Source organism: Lathyrus oleraceus, chromosome 7, assembly GCF_024323335.1.
Source record: "Lathyrus oleraceus cultivar Zhongwan6 chromosome 7, CAAS_Psat_ZW6_1.0, whole genome shotgun sequence".
In the NCBI taxonomy this organism is placed as follows: domain Eukaryota; kingdom Viridiplantae; phylum Streptophyta; class Magnoliopsida; order Fabales; family Fabaceae; genus Lathyrus; species Lathyrus oleraceus.
In genome coordinates this window covers 318,609,907-318,633,211 of record NC_066585.1, presented here as the reverse complement: position 1 = coordinate 318,633,211, position 23,305 = coordinate 318,609,907, and the positions used below count along the sequence as shown (strand labels likewise).

The following is a 23,305-nucleotide window of genomic DNA, read 5'->3' as shown; positions in this document are numbered from 1 at the left end:
ACCCTTTTTTTGTGTGCCTAAATCGCCCTTTCAGGTTTTCGACTTAATGGGTTTTTATTAGGCATAGTATTTTTTAACTGCATCAGAGTTCACGGGGTGTGAGAGCTCTTCATCATCCATAGTTGTGAGAATCAAGGCACCTCCGAAGAAGGCTTTCTTCATAACATATGGGCCTTCATAATTGGGAGTCCACTTCCCACGTGAGTCCTTGTGTAGTGGAAAGATCTTCTTGAGCACGAGGTCTCCTTCTCTGAATTCCCGAACACGTACTTTCTTGTCAAAAGCCCTCTTGAGCCGTTTATGGTATAACTGTCCATGGCACAAAGAAGTCATTCGCTTCTCATCTATGAGGTTTAACTGATCAAATCTATTTTGAATCCATTCAGCCTCTTCTAGCTTGGTCTCCATCAAGATTCTCATTGAAGGTATCTCCACTTTAATTGGGAGAACCGTTTCCATCCCATATACCAAAGAGAATGGGGTTGCCCCTGTTGAAGTGCGGACGGAAGTCCGATATCCATGTCGTGCAAAGGGTAGCATTTCGTGCCAATCCTTATAGGTTTTCACCATTTTCTGCAGGATCTTCTTGATGTTTTTATTAGCGTCTTCAACAGCGCCATTCATCTTTGGATGATATGGTGAAGAGTTATGGTGCTCAATCTTGAAGCTTTCACATAGCTCTTTCATGGTCTTATTGTTCAGATTCATCCCATTATCTGTAATGATCCGGCTTGGAACTCCATAACGGAAAATGATCTCTTTCTTGAGGAACCGTGCAACCACTTGTTTTGTCACATTAGCATAAGAGGCGGCTTCTACCCATTTGGTAAAGTAATCAACGGCAACCAGGATGAAGCGGTGACCATTGGAAGCTTTAGGCTCGATGGCGCCAATCATGTTGATGCCCCACATTGAGAAAGGCCAAGGTGACGTCAAAACATTTAGTAGGGTTGGAGGCACGTGTACCTTGTCGGCATAGATTTGGAATTTTTGACATTTTCTAGCATAATTGAAGCAGTCGGATTCCATAGTCAACCAGTAATAACCAGCTCTCAAATTCTTCTTGGCCATGGCATGCCCATTGGCATGGGTTCCAAAGGATCCTTCATGAATCTCCTTGATCAACAGGTCTGCTTCATGTCCATCCACGCATCTGAGTAGAATCATGTCATGGTTCCTCTTGTATAACACACCATTGCTTAAGAAGAATTTGGATGCTAACTTCCTCAATGTTTTCTTGTCAAGGGTTGTTGCATCTGTTGGATATTCTTGGTTTTGCAAAAAGCATTTGATGTCGTGAAACCAAGGTTTACCATCGGCTTCCTCTTCAACCGGCTGACAGTAGGTAGGCTCAACTTTTCGCTCTATCTGAATGAAAGGCGCTTCATTATGGAATCTAACGTGGTACATTGAAGCCAACATAGCTAAAGCATCATCAATTTGATTCTCAGTTCTCGGGATATGATAGAAAGTGATTTTGTCAAAGTATTTTATTAGTTCCATGACATAGGCCCGATATGGGATTAACTTAGTATCACGGGTTTCCCATTCGCCTTTGACTTGATATATCACCAAGGCCGAGTCTCCACATACTTCAAGGATTTTGATTCGGAGGTCGATTGCTGCTTCAATGCCTAGGATGCACGCCTCATATTCTGCTATATTATTTGTGCAATCAAAACACAACCTTGTTGTGAAAGGAGTGTATCCACCATTCGGATTCAATAGAATAACTCCTACGCCACGCCCCATTCAATTGGAGGAACCATCGAACATGAGCTTCCACCGAGATCCGGGTTCAGGTCCTTCATCAAGTCCTTGGATTTCACAATCCTTTACTACCATAATGTCTTCATCAGGGAAGTCAAATTTCAACGGCTGGTAGTCTTCAACAGGCTGGTTTGCCAGGTAATCAGATAACACACTTCCTTTAATGGCTTTCTGGGATACATATTGGACGTCATACTCAGACAGTAAGATCTGCCAACGGGCGAGTCTTCCAGTTAAAGCAGGCTTTTCAAAGATATATTTTATTGGATCCATTTTTGAGATCAACAAAGTAGTGTGACAAATCATGTATTGTCTTAGACGGCGAGCGGCCCATGCTAAAGCACAACAGGTTTTCTCCAAGAGTGAATACCGGGTTTCACAATCGGTAAACTTCTTGCTCAGATAGTAGATGGCATGTTCTTTTCGGCCGGTTTCATCATGTTGTCCTAGCACACATCCCATTGACTTTTCCAGCACAGTTAAGTACATAAAGAGTGGTTTCCCCTGAACAGATGGAATTAGAATAGGGGGCTCTTGCAGGTATTGTCCGATCTTCTCGAAAGCCCTCTGGAAGTCAGAGTTCCATTCAACTGCTTGATCTTTTCTAAGCAACTTGAATATAGGTTCACACGTAGCAGTCATATGAGATATAAACCTAGAGATATAGTTCAAATCTCCCAGGAATCCTCTAACTTCTTTCTCTGTACGTGGAGCAGGCATTTCTTGTATTTCCCTAACCTTGTCTGGATCTACCTCAATTCCTCGTTGACTAACAATGAAACCAAGCAACTTTCCAGATCAGACACCGAAGGTGCATTTAGCAGGATTCAGCCATAGTTGAAATTTCCGAAGCCACTCAAATAGCTTTTGCAAGTGATCTATATGATCCTCTTCACTTTGGGATTTCGCAATCATATCATCTACATAAACCTCAATTTCCTTGTGCATCATATCATGGAAAAAAGTGACCATTGCTCTTTGGTAAGTTGCCCCGGCATTTTTGAGACCAAATGGCATTACCTTGTAGCAAAATGTTCCCCAAGGGGTGATGAATGTGGTCTTTTCCATGTCTTCTGGATCCATCTTAATTTGATTATAATTCGAGAATCCGTCCATAAAGGAGAAGACCGCGAACTTAGCATTGTTGTCTACCAGAGTGTCAATATGTGGCAGGGGGAAATCGTCCTTTGGACTAGCTTTGTTTAGATCCCTGTAATCAACACACATCCTGACCTTGCCATCCTTTTTGGGTACTGGTACAATATTAGCTACGCATTGGGGGTACTTCGCAACTGCCAGAAAACCGGCATCAAATTGACGTTTCACCTCGTCACAAATCTTTAGAGCCATGTCGGGTCTTGTTCTTCGGAGCTTCTGCTTCACCGGCGGATAATCTGGCTGTAGTGGTAGCTTGTGGACAACAATATCAGTATCTAAACCTGGCATATCCTGATACGACCAAGCAAATACATCTACATATTCTTGTAGCAACTTGATCAATCTTTCTTTGATGCTTGCCCCAAGTGTAGTCCCAACTTTGACCTCTTTCTTTTCTTCCTCAGTGCCAAGGTTGATTGTATCCACTGGTTCTTGATGTGGCTGAAGGGCCTTTGACTCGTGCTCGAGTATCCTTTCCAATTCTTCAGGGAAATCACAATTTTCCTCACTAGCCTCTTCCGCTTGGTAGATGGGGAGTTCAAAGTTATAGGAAGTAGTGGGGTCATCGAATTCAACTGGTTTACTGATTATTCTGCATGTTTTTTAAATGATGGTTTTTTAGAAAAGTGGAAATAAAGTGCAAAAGAATTAAAAATATTTTTGTAGTTTTTGAAAGGATTGCCATTTTAAGGAAAGAAAAACAAATGAATGAATGATAAGAATTTGAACAAAATGCTCTTTATTTGTCATAATGATTTTGAAATTTAAAGTGGCCCTACAAATGATCCGTTAGCCTTGGGCAGAGCTAAGGATTTTCAAAAAACAAAGGAAAACACAATTACTTTGACACAGGAAAAACTTCTGGAATCTCAACTGCTTCCCAATTTGTTAAGGCTGCTTCACACCGATATATCAGATTTGATGCTTCTCCATCTTTAGTATTATCTTCAACGGCACCAACTTGATCCCCATGGATAAATCCTGTGCTTAGGAAAAATTCTTGTATGCTCTGCACGCGGTCCTTTGCAGGGACCAGGGCTTCTTCCTTAGCAGAAGGCTTGTACCCCAAACCAAATCGATCATTTTTCTCGCTCACATTGATGACTTGCCCCCAACCTGTAGGACCTCCACTTTCAACTGCTGACCTTGCACTATTCAAAGAGGCGAATGACAAACTGGTTTTCTCAATAGGATCCTTTATTTCTGCAAGTGTGGCATTGGATATTTCAAGTGCTTGGAAAGAGGTCTCTAAGGCATCTTCATCAGCCTCGATATAACGGAAAGAGGAGAGTTGACTAATGATAAAATCTTCTTCAGCCGAGACAATGACGAGCTTGTCATCGACGACAAACTTCATTTTCTGATGCAAAGTAGAAGTCACTGCCCCAACAGCATGTATCAATGGACGTCCCAAAAGGCAGCTATAAGCGGGATTTATGTCCATGACTTGGAAATTGATAGGGAATACGTGTGGTCCGATTTGATTGGTAGCTCTACCTCCCCAACTACTGTCCTCCGAGAACCATCAAATGCTTTTACCACAAGTGCACTAGGTTTCATTTCCGAACCTTGGTAAGATAATTTAGCAAGCGCCCTCTTTGGTAGAACATTGAGGGACGATCCAGTGTCAACTAAGACCCTAGCCAGAGCATCTTCTTGGCACTTTATGGATACATATAAGGCGCGGTTGTGATTCTTCCCTTCCTTGGGTAGCTCTTCATTGCTGAAACTTAGAGTGTTGCAGGCTGTGATATTGGCGACCACCCCATTGAATTGGCCAACCGTTATATCTTGGGTAACATGAGCTTGAGCAAGCACTTTCAGTAGAGCCTCCCTACGAGCTTGAGAATTCATAAGCAAAGACAAGATAGATATTTTTGATGGTGTTTGATGTAACTGATCGACTATCTTATAGTCACTTTTCTTGATCATTTTTAGAAATTCAATCGCTTCACCTGATTGCACTGTCGGCTGTACCCCTCCATATTCTAGGGTAGGATTTGCAGTTGTAGCTTCCCTTGTTGGTTCTTGAGGGATTATATTAACATCGGGAGTATAAATTCGACCGTTGCGAGTCATTCTGCTCGTCCCTGCGATGTTAGTGATATTGGTGTAAACATTCTCCAAGCTTTTCTCACCTTCAACATCTTTGGGTTCTTCATCTACCACTCCATCTACCACAGTTATGTCATATTTCCAAGGTACCGCTTTGGTGCTTTCAAAGGGAAAGGGGGTACGCATACAAACTACCACGGGTGATGGATGAACAACATATTTTCTTTGATAAGTTATCTCAACAGGTTCTGGTAGATTGAAAAAGGGTTCAATGACTGAATTTTCCTCGTTTGTTGCAGGACCACAAACTTGTAAAACACCTTGATCCATCAAGTTTTGAATATCAGTTCCTACCACTTTACATCCCCTTGGATAAACGACACATTCTTCACAGTTGTCGTGACATGTATCAATCAAACTAGCTCCCACCAATCTTGCATGGAGTGCTAGCAACGGAGTTTTAACATCTTCAACATTTTTGATTATACAAACATCAGAAACATCCTCAATGGCATTAACATCACCATGCGCCGGAAAAGGGTTACTTTTTACTTTGGGTCCAACATCTCGGAATGAAAGGATCCTCTTCTCAACCAGCTCTCGCACAATATGCTTCAAAGCATAACATCCCTCTAGATCATGCCCAGGGGCACCCTCATGGAAAGGACAATGGGCATCTTGATTGTGTCGCATCTCGAAAAATACGATTCCTCGCGATGGTCGCGGAAAAAATTATGTTCGAACAGAGTCGCCACCGAAGTTTTTTTTTATTTTTTAGAATTGTGACTGCCAAGTCATTGGTCATTTGAAGAACAACCCAACATAACCTTTGGGTTTTGCATGGTTCCTTCTACACTTTAGGATGTGTGTGAAGAATGTCATGTAGCTGATCTACAAAAGGGATATTTCATCTTGTAATTTGGATGTGTAGTCAGATTAGCTGAACACTACCCTGCCCCAGGTTTAATGTAAGGTTTTTTTTTATCCGAAAGAAACTCCTACTCCTAGGCTCGAAGTGGTTGACTAGGGATTAACTCCTTATCTCTCCAGTGTTTGGGAATTTGAAAGAATGTTTGTATATCATCAGTAGGATTTTATCCGAAAGCATACAGTCAGCAATTATGAGTATTTTTTTTTCGTCATCCTCCCTCAAATATTTGCTAAAACAAAAGTTATGATAAAGAAAAGTGAATGGGAGAAACATTGATGTATTTTTTTGTTTTTGATATAAGAGAAGAAAAATTAGCGAATGCGAGATAATTAATTCAAAACATGCATCATTACTTCATTAATATTACCATTAAAAACAACAATGTTTAAACACAAGCAGCTTTTAACAACAAAGAAACTACAAATGCAAAAATAGAAACAAAACAGTCCAACGATTGCCAGTGTTGAGGATGTCTTCCTGTCTGAACTACCGGCATTAGGAGATACTCTATGAAATCTTTGAACTCATTCGGACGAGAGGTTTACGTGCACCAACTGGCTTCCTTCTGAAAAGGATATGTACCTTTTGTCGATCAATTCTTGCACTTTAGCCTTGAAAGCATTGCAGTCTTCAGTTGAATGCCCTATTGTTCTAGCATGATATCCACATTGCACATCAGGATCATATCTAGGTGGGCAGAGGTTGGGTAGGACCATTTACTGGAGTTGGAATAACATTCTCTACGACTGCAGTCTGCTGAATGTTGTCCTCCCTCTTTTCTAAAGCTATCATAGCCTCCACAAGTTGGTTTATCTGGTTTTCCATCGAGTCAACATCTCCTCTTAACGCAATGTGATTTTGCTCCAATGGATCCATGGTTTTTTAAGAACTACTTTAAGTCTGATATAAGTGTCGGGAAATCAACTGCAAGTTATGGACGAAGGATGGATGAGTTTTTTGTATTTATTTTTTTGGTGAAAAATGATATGCAATGCATGACGATTGCAGATGCAATGATACGTGTATGGGTGTAGTGACATGCTCAGGATCACAGGTTCAAAGTGTTTTTAGATAGATCAGAATAACGGGTATCTCTGGTTAATGTACCCCATGGGTAGGCTCTACAGTTGGTAGGTTCATAGAGTCACGGACATTTCTTGAGAACGTCACTGCCGTGACGAAGACTCGTCGGACAATAATATCCTTAAGAAGATCTCGTCTAGGTGAGGTCTTCGTATTATCCCAACAAGGAAAACTCCATGAGGATTCTACTACACGACTCTCGAGTCCAGGGTTCTAACAAGGTTCTCAGAGTCATAGATCGAGGTTGGAAATATTATTGTAAGGTAATAATACGTCCAAGGGATCTCATCTGATTGGGGCTTTCGTATTAACCCGACAAGTCTGAAACTTCGTAGGTTAATACTACATAACCACCAGATATAATGGGTTAAAAGGTCCCTAGAGTCATTGATCCAACTTGAGAATACTATCGTCGTGACGAAAACTCGTCGGGCAATAATATCTCAAGAGAATCTCCTCTAGGCGAGGTCTTCGTATCTTCCCAACAAGGAAGACTCCTTGTGGGCGCCCACTACGTAACCACCAACTTAATCTTATGTTTTTTCTCAGACTCGGGTGGAGAGCCTATCTCACAAAGTATCACCGACCAGAGAACCCCAAATAAAACATATTCAATAAATCACGATACAATAATCATGACAGCATAATAATAACAAAATAAAAAATAACAGATAAACAAACAAGATTAACACACAATACAGAAACTGAACTAAATTAGGCTTCACTCTCTTTTGCTTGGAGCTAGTCCCCAGCAGAGTCACCATCTGTCGCATCTCGAAAAATATGATTCCTCGCGGTGGTCGCGGAAAAAATTACGTTTGAACAGAGTCGCCACCGAACTTTATTTATCCCAATGAAGGGATAGGAAAATATCGATAAAACCTTTGAAAAATAGAATAATGGTCGTTGCAACCATATTCGGGTTCGGGAGTGGATTACGTAAGGGGAAGGTATTAGCACCCCTTACGTCCGTTGTACTCAACGAGAACCTTTTAGTTCTAATTTGTATTTCGTGTGTTAATTTATGTTTGTTTGTTATCTTTGGGTTATAAAATATTAGAAATTGAAATGGATGAGAACCTCATAAAAGGGAAAGGGGAGGTTTTTTATTAGTGTGCTCGCGAAGATACAGCAATCTCCTGCCTACGTATCCTTATGGTATAATAAGGAAATCATAGCATTCGTAGTTCGAGGAACTACAGTTGGTTGGTGTCTTTTAGTGAACAACTGTTTTAAATCGCGTTCTAAAGGCTAAACGCTGGCTTGTCTACTCTCGGCGGAGGCTTAAGCATTGGTTTGTTGTGCGCATTAGAAAGGATTAACAATGTTCTTTCTGAAAAGAGTTTTGGTCACACGGGGTGACAAGTTGAATTAATGTATTGAATGTTTTGTTTGATTGGTTATGATCGCACGAGGGCGAGAAAAGATAGGTTTGATGTGTTGAGATATTTTGGTTGGATGACGATTACTCGGATATTTGAGTAAGACAACTCGTATCCTTACAGTCGGGAAAGGGAGTAGAAGACTCTAGACCACTTTCTTTTTCATCCTTAATTGTAAAAGTATTTTAATGATGATTAAGGTGTTTTTGAATGGATGACGAATACTCGGATAGTCGAGTAAGACAACTCGTATCCTAATAATCGGGAAAGGGAATAGAAGACTCTAGACCACTTTCTGTTTCATCTTAGTGATTATGAAAATGACAATTGGGAGAGAAGTTGGTGGAAAAATGACAATTGTTCGACTGACCGAGTAAGAGAACTCGTATTCAAACAATTGGGAGAGAAGTTGAAGACTCAAAGTCATCTCCTTTTTCATTTCGTTATTATAAAATGGTTTGATTTAAACGAGTTAGGAAAGTCTTTAAGAGAGATGACAATTATTTGACTAACCGAGTAAGAGAACTCGTATTCAAACAGTTGAGAAGAGAAGTTGAAAACTCAAAGTCATCTCCCTTTTCATTTCTTATTACAAAAATGATTCGGTTTGATTGTGCTTAGATGGATAGAAGTGACGACTATTTGACTAACTGAGTAAGAAAACTCGTATTCAAATAATCGAGGAGAGGAGTTGAAAACTCAAAACCATCCCCCTTTTCATTTCCAAATGAAATGGTATTTGATTGTGATTAGGTATTTTAATTTAATTTTAATAAAGAATGCTCGATATTAGATCGAGGTTTGAATTGGTGTTTGTGAATAAATTGTATTTTATTGAGTGAATCAATCATCTAATCGATTATTTAATAACCGAATATGTCTCATTGTAAGAAAGCCCAAGAGTAAGCTATGTGAGGTTGATGGCGATGCTTTAAAAGCGATCGACTTACAAAGGTGTTTGAAAATGGGATTGACTTGGAATCAAGAACTGTGTGATTTTTAGATGGTTTAATGATTTGATGATGAAATTGAATGAAACCAAGCTTGCATTATGAAATGGGAAAATAATGGTAAAACAAATCAATCCATTTTTAGTTAACAAAATTGATTGATGAAAACTCAGTTAAGTTGTCTAATTAAGATAATTACAAGTAACTATCCAAATTATTTGATTAAAAAATTAATATAATTAAATAATTGAGTTAATTAAAATCAATTAACAAAATTATCCAAATTAAATAAAATTTTAATTAATTAATTTAATAGGTGACAATAGTGAATATAAAATAATCGAATTTGAATCGGGAATCGTGAATAAAATCCAATTAGAGATATGATGAAATAGAAACCAAACCACCACATATTACAATATTTTCATATGCATGAACAAAGGGTGCATCTAACCTTGAGCTTAGGCCCATTCCACAATTCTAACTAAAATCCCAAATATGAATTTCTAATAATAAGTAAATATAATCTTATTACATTTTTTAAATTAATAATACAAAGTATAAAAAGGGTGCAGAAAAATTTGAAAGCAATCTTTCTACAGCAACGTAGCGTAGGAAATGAAAAAAAAACAAATGGACCTTTGGCTTTTTAAGTGGAATTCACACACAACGCCTTGCTTCTTTCAACAACTTCCTATAACCTCTCTCCACAAAAATCATACAAACTCATTTCTCACAATCAATAAAAGTAAATAAATATTTACAAGCTTCAACATAATAATACCAAAACCAGTACACTCAACAACAGTATGACAAAACCGACTTGAAGAAGACAATGCAATATCAACAACATACAAAAACAAAAATTGTTAATCACAAACAAAGCATGAACACGATTGAGATGAGAACAAATAAACAATCATACAGACAAAGATGAGAAAAAGGAAATGGAAAAAATAACCAACCATTCCACAGATCGTGATTGTTTCATAGAATTTCCAATAATTTATCAATAACAATTGTAAAATTACCTCATCATTCTGCTACGGAGACTCGACCTACAAGCCTCACTTTTCCGACAACGCCAACAAGAGTTTCAATGCTTCCCATAACCAAAATGTGATTCACGTCTAACTGAGTTGTAATGGTAGCACAAACATCATAACATCGAAACAACAATAACACATGACATTGAAATAAATCAACAACGCTAAAGTCTATGAACTAATCTCTACAGGTGCCATCTTCTTCACAACTTAGAATTAAATGAAAATGGAAGATGCCTGGGTGTTGTTACTGATTCGCGTCACTGAAACGATGTCGTTGTTCGTTGGATGGAGTTCTGGCGGCGCGTGACGGTTAAAGGAGAAGAAGAACCGTCCTCTTCTTTTCTGCAGAAGAAGAGAAGTGCGCGGTGGATCCGTCGGCGAAAGGAATTTTCCGGCGGATTGAGGTTTATTGGATGTGTTTCGTGAAGGTTAGGTTGTGTGGATGTTGGAAGGGGTCGACGTTATGTGTCTCCGATCGGAGTTGATGAACGGCGGTGGTTCACTTCTTCTTTTTTGCCTTTTTTTAGTGACAGTATGTGAGTGATTGAGGTTAAGAGGAAACGTGAGGGAGAGTGGAAACGTGAGAGAGTGAAGGAAATCTATCTGAGAGGATTTTTGTGGATTGGAGAGAGAGCCTCAAGATTTTCTCTATTATTTTTTCACTTCCTTTTCTTATTAATTAATTCGATTTTTTATAGATGAATAGCAACGCACATGGTGTGCCAATATTGGCAACGGATTAATTTGAATCATCCTTTCAGAGTAAAACAAAACCCGTCAAAATTGCAATGTTATCTTCTTTAAATGATTTAATTGGTTTGAAGGGGATTAAATCAATCAATCCAAATAAAAATTCACGACTTCCTAAATAAATATGATAAAAGTGAAATAAAAATGTGAAAATTCCTATTTATTCAAATCGAATATTTTGGCGAAAGAATAAAATTAAAATGACTAACAATGAACAAAAGTCGGGCAAAAATTTGCTCGAAAAATTAAATCGGATGTACTAAAATGATCGGCACAAAATATACTTATAAAAAAAATACAGCATTTCTTTAAATTTTGAAATAAATTTGCACCGGTTAAAAGGCTCAGGCGGGTCAAAACGCAACTAAAACAGCCACTGAAAAATACAACGAGCACACCAGGTTTAACTACGTGAACCGTAGATTAATAATACTGGCGTCTGCAATTTTAATTTTGAAACTTTTTACCCGTTGATTTTGCATAATCAGTATAGCGGCGGTGCTTTTCGATTTAAGCATCATTTAGCAGGGACAAATAGTAATGTTGAACCTTGTGTGTCTGTTCCAGATGAAGTTTGCAAACAAATGTGGATCATTGTTCATAGATTGCAAAGCAAACTCATCAAAAAGAGAACTCTAAGTGAAAATGTAATAGAGGTTGATGTGGAAGATTGTAAAAGAAAAAAAGTTGAATCTTCTGGTCTTGCAAATATTTTCAAGAGGGGGATAACTTCTTAATCAACTATCAACGATGCTTTTAAAAAAAAAAGAGAAGGAGGATACTAACTTACAAGTTGCAACTTATTTTTACAACAATGATATCTCTTTTAACGTTGTAAAAGATGAAGATTTTATAAAGATGTGTGAAATGATTGCCCAATATGGTAAAGGATATAAACGACCATCTTACCATGATATTCGAGGTAAATATTTAAAGAAAAAAGTTGAGTTTATAAATAGCATATTGGTAGAGCATAAAGCTGCGTGGAAAAAGTTTGGATGTACAATAATGACGGATGGATGGACTGACCGAAAGAGGAGGACTATCATAAACTTTTTAGTCAATAGTCCTATGGGTACTTTCTTTTTAAAATCAATTGATGCATCTAGCATTTCAAAGACAATTGATAAAGTTTTCAAAATGATGGATGATATTGTTGAGGAAGTGGGGGAAGAAAATGTTGTCCAAATTGTAACAAACAATGCTGCAAACTACAAGTTAGCTGGACAAATATTGATGGATAAAAGGAAATAAGTTTTATTGGACACCTTGTGCGGCTCATTGCATTGATCTAATGTTAGAGGATTTTGAGAGCAAGATACCTATGCATAAGGAGATTATTGCTTCAGGTAAAAAGATCACAACTTACGTTTATGCTAGGACTGGTCTTATAACTTTGTTGCATCATTACACTGAAGGAGATGAGTTGATAAGACCTGACATCACTCGCTTTGCAACATCATATTTGTATTTGGGTTGCTTGAATGATAAGAGGGGAGGATTGTATATGATGTTCACTTCCAAGCAATGGAAGGATAGTCAATTTTCCAAGACAAAAGATGGAAAATTTGTTGAAAATATAGTCACAAACAATGACGTTTGGAAGAATTTGATTATTTGCCTCAAGGGTGCTTTTCCATTACTTAAAGTCTTGCGTATGGTGGATTCTGATGAGAAGGCAGCCATGGGCTATATCTATGAAGCAATGGATCAAGCAAAAGAGGAAATACAAACTAGCTACAATAATAATAGAAAAAGGTATAATTTTATAAAATATCATAGATTAATTTATTTGATATAAAAAGTATATTAGTATTTATTTATGAACTAACTTAATCTTTTCTTTCTTAAGCTACCAACCATTATGGAAAATTATAGATATCAGATGGGACAAACAATTGCATAGGCCTTTGCATGCTGCAGGCTATTATCTTAATCCAATTTTGTATTACAAACCTAATTTTAAAGTAGATAATGAAGTGAAACAAGGAATGTATGCATGTTTAGAAAGAATGATGGTAGGAGACATGGATATGGTGAATAAAATTGATGGTCAACTTGAGGATTTTAAGAGTAAAAAAGGATTCTTTGGGAGTGAAATAGCTCAATGTGGACTAAAAAACAAGACACCAACTCAATGGTGGGAATCTTACGGTGATGCACACCCAGAGTTGCAAAACTTTGCTATTCGTGTTTTGAGTTAGACATGCAGTTCTTCTGACTGTGAGAGAAATTGGAGTGCTTTTGAAATGGTATATTTTTTTAATGTATCATATATATTTTTCATAGCTACTATATGTTATGCATTTTAATTTAATATTTCCCCTTTTTAGGTTCATACAAAGAAAAGAAATCGGTTGAAACAAAAGACTATGAATGATCTTGTGTATGTGATGGTAAATACAAGATTGACCAAGAATAAGGCTGAAAGGAAAAAGCGAGATCTAACAATTGATGATTTCCAAGATGATGACGATTGGTGGTATGTTGCTGAGGAAGAAAATACAGGTGGTAATCATGTAAATGTGACTGATTTAGATGAAGATTTGATGCAAAGTACTGGTGCTAAATCAACTAGACATGTAGATGAATTTGATATCCTTGAAACTATAGAAAGTGAAAATGAAGAAGAAAATGTAGATGAAGGTGATGAAGGAGATGATGATGGTGATGATTATGGTGGAGGAGATGATGAGATTAATGAAGATGAAGGAGTTAACATTATAGGGAAAAATCCAAACTATCGGCACCTTTGTGATTTGTACTAACCTCTATGATTTTGAGTATTTTATTTTATGGAGTTTGTTATTTTAAGTTAAGATTTGAGATTTTTAATTTTATGGTTAAGATTTTTCAATTTGATGGTTTGTTATTTAATATGCAAACTTATATACTATTTAATATAAATAATATAAAATATTTTAAGTATTTTTTTAGTAAAATCTTACTATTTTGATTACGATTTTGTTATTCCTTCTCGATCTTATAAAATTAATTGAGTAAGATCTTTCGACTTTAATTACGATTTTATATTTTACAATTTTAATGTCTCCTCCCGATCTTATGTAAGATCTCGATCATGACAACATTAATTAAAATCATATCAGCCCTTACACATTGTCAAGCCAAACAATAAACAATATTAAAATAAAGATAATAACTCGAGTGGAAGAAGAAATGCAGAAAAATAAGAGACAAACAAGAAAATGAAAACAAAGCAGCTCACATCTTCTCCGACAGCAAAATTTGAGAAAGATGTCGCCGATTTTACATAAGACTAACCATTAGGATTCAAAGCTATTGAAAAAAAAACAGGTATTTACGTATTTATAACACACGGATCGTAAATCGGGTCGCACTTGACCCGGATAACTAAGTCCAGATTTACGGGATTCTACCTTCAAATTTCGAAACCAATTAATTTCCCCGTGATTTCTGCACAAAACGATCTTGCTTGCGATCCAGATCGGTGGAGATGATTGAGATCGCAAAATCGTGCGATTCCACGATCTGAATCGCGATCTTGACAACATTGTTCATGACATTAAAAAAAGTCAATTTAGCTCACTCATAAGCTAACAAACATTTTGGTCATAGCAAAGTTTTGGGCTGCAGCAGGCTAATTGGAATTTCCAGTTTTAGTTAACATAGTTTTTCAAAAAGATTAGCTACAATAACAACACATCAGTGAGTACATGATAGAAAAAATCCAAATAAATTTAACCTACACCATTTCAAACAACAGAGCAATATCAGTCCAAGCTAATTAATCAAAAACTAAGCCATGATTAATTCAGCTCATTTTATTCATCATACCATCGATTAAAAAGAAGCTGCAACAAGGCAAGAAAAACCATGAAACTTACCTAATTGCATTCAGACCAAGTGCAGAAGTGAGGACCCTACATCATGGCAGTGCCAGCCTGTCCCAATGCACCCTGCATAACTCTGCATAATATATTGATACATCCTACTATTGCTGAACATCAACCTTTAGATATCACAAGAACTACAATTTTGCTTATGGTGGTGATCCAACTCAATCTTGCACCCTTGTATGTTGCACTACCATATACCTGCAAAATCCAACTAATTGCTAACAAAATTTGACAGAAAAACAGAAGCAATATCACCCTTCCAATTCATCTAACAGAACACCAAATTAGAGTTCCACTGTAACTAACCTAACACAACACACATAAAAGGTCTCAACTGAATTTGCAAGTTCTAACTAACTATTTAACCATGGATCTAACAGAGTGTTAACGGTTAACTAATTGAAACTTCTGAGATTTAACAGAGTTCGACTCTGTTAAATCAGAAATGGTTTAAATATCACCTGAATGTGTTTTCAAAAAGCTCACATTCACTCTTCAAAATTCTCAGATCCACTCCACCATTTCACGACTCACTATTCATCATCTCAGAACGAATCACTCCACACCACGCATATGTAGAAGAAGAAGTAGAGTGAGCGAGGAAGAAGAAGAAATATATCAGAATCAGAGATCAGTACCTGTTTGCGATTGAGGCTTCAAATACCGGTGAATTTATCGCTTTGGTTCCGATTCTGTTTTTTCTGTTGGTGCACGCGTACAATGGTGAATCGAACTGAGTCATTGATTCGGATTTCGGAACGTGGATTGATGATTGGAACCGTTGTTCGCTTCGAGTTGTTCTTGAGCATAAAACATGGGGAGAAGCAGGAGTCGGAGACGAAACAATGACAAACACGCGATGCTATTCTATAGCGCGGAAGTGATGCTGAAGCGAATAACCAAATCGCGCTGTGGATGAGCTTTTCAGATAAGCGCTTTTAGTGAGGGAATAGTCATTCGCGTTTGGATTTTTACATGAGTCTTCATGGTCGTTTTAGTGAGGGAATAGTCATTCGCGTTAGGTTAATTAGGTTATAAATTAGAATTCTAGAATTACTTAGCCTTTTTAGAATATAATTAAGCTTTAAATCTTAATTAGGTTATATTTAGCTTTAATTAGAATAATTAGACTAATTAGGTTTTTCATAATTAGACAAATAGAATTAGTTTTGATTAGAAATTGCTTTAGAAAACTATTTTCCTAATTATTCATTTTTGTGACATAATGATCATTTTATCCCTAGATAGAAAAATCTTGATTTTTAATACATGACCCCTTAGCTTAGGGCTTTAATTAGAATTGTCTGATTTTTATTTAGTTGATTAATTCATTTAGGTTTGTATATAACCTAATACAATTATTAATTTAATCTCATTGATTAGTGTTGACCAAATGATACTTTGGTCAACCAAATCCTTTGTATCATGTTGTAATCCCCCCAAGCCTAGTCAAGTGATCAAAAGATCCTTGATCACCTGATACGGAAAGTTAATTGTGCTCAAGATATATTAGATACATTGAATCCCAGGAGCTTAAGACCTCAAGGATCAAATGCAATATCAAAACTTTAAAGTCAACATTAGTCAAGCATAGCTAGCAAAGTGGACTACTACTCAAGCATATCAAAGGTCAACACTTATCAACTATAATTCAGATTGTGCGACACGAGCCTTAAGAAATAGGGAAGGAATGAGATTGGAGAATTCCATTAACTCATTCTGAATATCTTTGGGTACGGCACAAATTACCCAGTTGCTCATCGTATTCACCTTTATTCATAGACTTTAGCATAATTCGAATCAAATGATTGTCAAGTCTTCTTCTACAACAAGTAGCATTGTATCATCAAGATCAATACTCAAGATCTCCTATACACAACTTGTCAATATTGATTCAAGTTGTATGCCACGAGCCTTAAGAAACAAAGAATGATGAGAGTGGAGAATTCCTATCCTTGTCTAGGATATCTTTGGGTACGGGACGAATGACCCAGTTGCTCAAGGTATTCTCCTTTGTTCATAGACTTTAGTGCAATTTGAATCAAACAATTGACAAGTATTCTTCAAGCAAGCATCAATCATTCAACACTTCAACAATGAAGCATCATTGTAGATCAATCTTTCTTCAACAGTGAAGCACCATTACTCTCCTCTTGGATTCAGTACCAAACTCTCCTCCCCGATGTCCATACATCTTTTGGTATCAATACCTTAGGGCCAAACACCCATTTCTTAATCAATTGCCTCATGCATTGCGTGTATTGTTCAGACTGTGGCATCTTTGTTCTTTTCCCATAAGGTGCATACCTTGGCATTCAACCCATGGAGTACAGACTCTGGCTTTATTCTTTTCCTATAAGGTACAAACCTTGGAATCCTACCTTACAATTTAGACTATGCCACCCTTTATTCTATGCCTATAAGGTACAGACCTTGACATTTTTCCTATCAGTTTAGACTATGACATTCTTTATTCTTTGCCCATAGGGTGCAGACCTTGGCACTCAGCTTATGAAGTATAAACTTTGGCTTTATTCTTTGCATATAAGGTACAGACCTTGGCATCTTTCATTCTTTTCCTATAAAGGTATACATCTTGGCATCATGCTTAAAGTTCAGATTGTGGGATACGTTGTTCTTTGCCTATAAGGTACATACCTTGGCATTCTCACCCCATTGAGTTCAGACTTTGGTAATCCTTGATTTTGCATATAAAGTTCATACTTTAGCATACTTTATTTCTTGCCCATAAAGTTCATACTTTGGCAACTTCTTTCAACCCATGGAGTACAGACTTTGGCTTTCTTCTTTGCCTATAAGGTACAAACCTTGGCATTATGCCTATATAGTTCATACTGTGGCATGATTTGTTCTTCGCCTATAAGGTACAAACCTTGGCATCCTTGCCTCATTGAGTTCAGAATCTGGCCATCCTGATTTTGTCTATACAGTTACGGACTTTGACATATTATTCTGCCTTGCAGTTCAGACTTTGACATTCATTCATCTAGCCCATGGAGTTCAGACTCTGGCTACCTCTTTCATTGCCTTACCATTCAGACTTTGGCATTATACTCTTTTGCCTTTATTGAGTTCAAACTCTGGCATTCAGATAATCTCTTCTGCTTATATAGTTCAGACTATGGCACACTTATACATCTTGCCCATAGAGTGCAGACTATGGCAACCTTTGATATTGTTTTGAAGTCCAGACTTTGGCATCATATTCTTTTGCCCTTATTGAGTTTCAGACTCTGGAAATCTATTTCTTGCCTTTGTATTTAGTTCATACTATGGCACATATTTATGCTCATGCCTCATGGCATTCATATATCTTTCCCTATGGAGTTCAGACTCTGGCTATATCTCTTTCTGCCTTGTGGGGTGCAAACCTTGGCAATATCCTTTCCTACCCCAGGGAGTCTCAGACTCTGGTAGCGTCTTTGGTTCAGACCATGCCTTCATAAATACCATGTGGTTGATTACCACCATTGATTAATGCCACGCTCTTGCTTGTTAAGCAATGTGCCTTGCCTCTAGGCAATCTTATCATTCCATTCTTTGCTTACGTGGTTCCATGAACTACGAATGCTCTGACTTTCTCATTACACGATGAGAATACGTAGGCATGAGGGTTCGAATCCTCCACGAGCATATTTATTTGTTTCTCCCCATCCATCTCCATGATGCATTCGAGATTCTACCTTAATTCACTTCATGTGATATACTATTCTCTTTGAGTCAAATATACTATTTTTTGAGCTCCATCTTGTGTCATCTTGTGAAATAGAGTTGTTTGTGATGTGAAACCAAACACTTAATTCTCTTTGTTTTCGGTCGCACCATATAATGGAAAATGTTTAGACTACCCACATATTGGTCAATGTCAGCTTTACTCTTGGGTTCAAATTTAATCCCTTTTGGAGTTCAAACCATACAATCTTTTGGTTCAAACCATACCTTTTTCACAACTTCTTTTCACCTCCCACCATTAGTTCCACGAACTACGGAGCTCTGAATTCCTTATTGCACTATAAGAATACGTAGGCATGAGGGCCCTAATCCTTACTGAGTACTCTATCTATTCTTTTCCTTTCCCTTATCCTTTCGTGAGAAACCTTATATATAACACTCATTCAAGCAAGAACAATCAAAATGGTTCCCATGAAGTACCATGGATGTTAGGGGTGCTAATACATTCCCCTTGCATAACCGACTTCCTTACTCATATGTCTTTTTTCCTTGGATTTTATCGATGTTTTCCCTTTCCTCCGGGAATAAATAAAGTTCGATGGCGACTTTGTTGTATGTTCGAGCATGCAATGCGTTCGGTTATATTTCCGCTAGCTTCACTCACATCTTTCACCTTCTCAGCGCCTCCAAACGATTTTTCCAAAATTTCCCATGCTTCTTTCGCTGAATCAACATCAATCAGTTTTTCAAATTTATTAGAATCAACACATTGATGAATTATAAAGAATTGTTTATAATCTTTCTTTTTCAATTCTTTGTGTGCACCCTTTTCTTCATCTGTTGCAATTTTTACGAGCGACGTCACTCCCTCTTTCACAAGATCTCAAAGATCTTGACAACATAAAACAACCTTCATATGTTTACACCAATTCTCATAATTTGATTCTTCAGAATTGGGAGACTCGCCGGGAAATGTCCATTCTGATGATTCAACGCCATTGTGTTTTTCTTCCCACGAATCGCTCTAGATACCAAATATTGGAAATTCACAAAAACCTAAAGAGAACTTCACTACACAGTTGATAATTAAAAGAAGAATAAAAAAATGAAAATTGGGGAAGAAAGAGAATTAAGGTTTTGACGAGAGAAAGAAGAAGAATAACTTGTTTCTATAGAGTTAATCTCTACTCTCAAACCGAGATTTCCTATTCACATGTGCAACTGCACTTATGTGTTGTGTTACAATCAATAATAGAGGTCACTCCCTATTTATAGATTGAGTTTGCTTGCTCCCTAAGCAAAACTCCAACTAACGCAACTCAACTAAAATTACAAAATAAGCCTAAGTCAAAAATCTCTGTCGAACAACATGCTTCGACATTTTGACCTAAACCCTTTGACCTTTCCTTGCCTCTGTCGAGCAACCTACTTCAACACAAAGAATTGCAATTCAACAATTTTAACTTCAACTCATTTTAAGTTTGAATAAATTTTATAAAATCAATTCATTCAAAATCAATTTTATTCAACACATAATTAAGTACATGCTCAAACCGACAACTTATAACTTACATAACTATATAACTAAAAACAAGGTTACTAGAAACGAGTATTAACAACTCGTTTTGCCTAGATAAAATTGACACATAAAGTCGACTTGTAATTTCGTATGAATTTATTTAAAATTAAAGCAATATATATATATATATATATATATATATATATGTATATATATATATATAATACTATCAAAATGTCATTTTTTTATAAAAAAAATTAACTTAATTATAAAGTCAAAATATACCAAACCATTATACAAGTAATTTCATGTGCATAAATTTGTATTAAAACACATTAATTATCCCACAAAATCATATAAATATGTAATTTTATTTTTTAAAATAACAAGTTTAAATTATCCCACAAAATCATACAAATACAATTTTTTTCTTTCAAATTAACAATTTTCTAAGTCGTTAAAAATATAAAATAAAAACATCAAGGAAAAAGTTTATTTTGATTATGGAGAAAAAAAGAATTTGGGCCAGAAAAAAAAACATTTACAAATAAAATTGTGCAAACAAACAAATCAAACAATTTTATCCGATTTCATCGAGTTAACTCAGTGTAAAATTTATTTTTTCTTGAATTTATATAGAAAAAATAAGTTTACCACCATTTTAACACGTTGATCATACCTAAAACAAGTAAAATTGTACGATTTTAGGTCTTAAAAACGATTTTGACAATAATAACTAAAAAGATTATGTTTAGTAGGCGTTAATGTCTTACGAACTTATATTTTTTAATAAGTTAAAATATAATTTTTATAAATTATTTCAAGTAATTTATAAGTTATTATTTTTCTATCATTTTAATTATATTTATCTGTTAATTTTATCAGATACGACATACTACAAACTCAAATGGTTGTCTTCTCTATTATCCACTCAAAAGTAATTTTTCAGCTATCTATTACTTTAAGAGAAAATGGAATATGCACGACAGTGTAAAATCATTTATTTTACACTCAACCAATCATCATTATGTATCGTGTTACATTAAATTTTATTTTTTAAGTTAATGGTATAACATGGTTGAGTCATAAATTCTTATTAAAATACACTGTGAGTGATACCCAACCACTCTCTCTCTCTCTCTCTCTCTCTCTCTCTCTCTCTCTCTCTCTCTCTCTCTCTCTCTCTCTCTCTCTCTCTCTCTCTCTCTCTCTCTCTCTCTCTCTCTCTCTCTCTCTCTCTATATATATATATATATATATATATATATATATATATATATAACTGACATTAATTTCAAAAGTTTGGTTATTACCAGCATCCTTTCAAAAGTTCAATTGTCACTGACATTAATTACAAAGATAAATTGTTAAAGTCCAATTGTCATTGGTACTTTTAAAGTCCATTTGTCACTAGCATTAATTTCAAAAGTTTAATTGTTATCAAAATCCTTTCAAAATCCAATTATCATTGGTGGTCGAAGTCCGATAGTTACATGCATCACTTGCAAAAGTCTAATTGCTATTGGAATTTTCAAAATCCAATTGTTATTGACATCATTTCAAAGTCCATTTTTTTACCGACATTCATTGCCAAAAAGAGTCCAATTGTCATTGACACTCTCAAAGTTCAGTTGTCACTGACATCAAAACCAAAGTTTAGTTGTTACCAACATCATTTAAAAAGCCCAATTAGCATTAGCGTCATTTTTAAAACCCAGTTGTCATATGTAAATAAACTTCAGTTGTCACTGGCATTATTTTCAAAGTCCAGTTGTTACCGACACGTGTTTCCTATATCCAATTGTCATTGGTTCCCAAAGTCCAGTTGTCACTAGCATTAAGTCCAAAGTCCAGTTGTCATTGGCATGTTTAAAGTCCAGTTATCAGTGATATCATTTTTCAAGTCTAGTTTGTTTTTGGCATCATCCGTTAGAGGCCAGTTTTTATTACTGATTCCTACAGGTAAAGTCAAATTTTGTCTGGCACGTTCAAAGATTATGCTCTATTTTATCCTGATGTTTCTTAGAAAGTTATTTTTATGACTTTTGTTCAAAGGAATTCCCCGGAAGATTGAATGATTTTTCTTGTTAAGAAACTCCAATATTTTTGTCTTGGATGAATTCCTTGTTAGGGATCTCCAAAGTATTTATTTTTTTCGTGAATGATTTTCTTGTAAGAAAACTCCCGAGTTTTGTATTGGATGAGTTCTTTGTTAAGAATACTATAGCGGTAAATTCGTGACCATTAAGCTATGGATAAACTTAACGTCAATAAAACCAGAGTCGCCACCACGCTTTTATTGTTTCCAAAAGAAAAGGGAAAAGTACGAACAAAACCCAAAGATAAGAAGTTTTCAAATCAAAACTAATAAAATGTCAGAGATTACAGTAAGGGGGTTGGTTACACAGAGGGAAGGTGTTAGCACCCAAAGTGTCTTAGGTACTCCTATGGAGTCCTTTTTATGTGTGTATGTATTTTTGGTATAAAAGATGTTTGCAATAAATAGAGTGTGGAGATGAGAAAAGAAGTTATTAATTATATTTTTGTGTTTGACAAGACCTTCGGACTTGTGCCTACGTACCAACATAAAAATGAGGGATCAAAACCTCGTAGTTCGTGTTATCAATTTCAAAATGAGTGGATTGTTTTTAATCAAAGTTTAAATTTAAAAGAGGCATAAAGGCCCAAAAGAGTTTGAATGAGTGTTAGTTCTTTTTGTCTTTTGAAATTTTAAGTCAATATGGTTAAGTTCATTTACAAATTTGATTTAAGAAAAGAGTTTAAAAATTCAATGGCGTAAGGCCAAAGTTTCTAATTTGCAATAAGGTCTAAGTTTTGAAATAACAAGCAAATAAGTTTTTTTTTAAAAGGGGGGAGAGATCTTGAAACTTAAGAAGCGGGAGGAGATGAAGAGACTAATTCTAAGCATAAAATTAAAAGTTAAGAGTTGAAAAGATCTAACCAATGGGATGCAATCCAACATACAAGAATGTCATATAGAAAACTCACTTTTCCTTTGGACTTTGAATCAAGCAATATCAACAAGCAAATAACAATATGAAGAGCAAGGCATCAAATAAAGATAGC

The 23,305-nt window shown here is 36.1% G+C and overlaps 1 long non-coding RNA gene across 3 annotated transcripts; it reads right to left on the bottom strand.

Annotated features, from left to right (window-relative positions):
- Positions 1–9,880: 9,880 nt before the first annotated feature.
- Positions 9,881–16,023, bottom strand: LOC127106974 (uncharacterized). Of its 3 annotated transcripts, none has more exons than XR_007795582.1 (3): positions 15,645–16,023; positions 14,995–15,204; positions 9,881–10,459 (listed from the first exon to the last, which is right to left on the bottom strand). It is a non-coding gene; the product is annotated as an uncharacterized LOC127106974 (long non-coding RNA). The 3 variants fall into 3 exon arrangements; XR_007795581.1 differs by having other exon boundaries at positions 9,882–10,463; XR_007795580.1 differs by lacking the exon at positions 9,881–10,459 and having other exon boundaries at positions 14,749–15,204.
- Between the last annotated feature and the right edge of the window lie 7,282 nt (positions 16,024–23,305).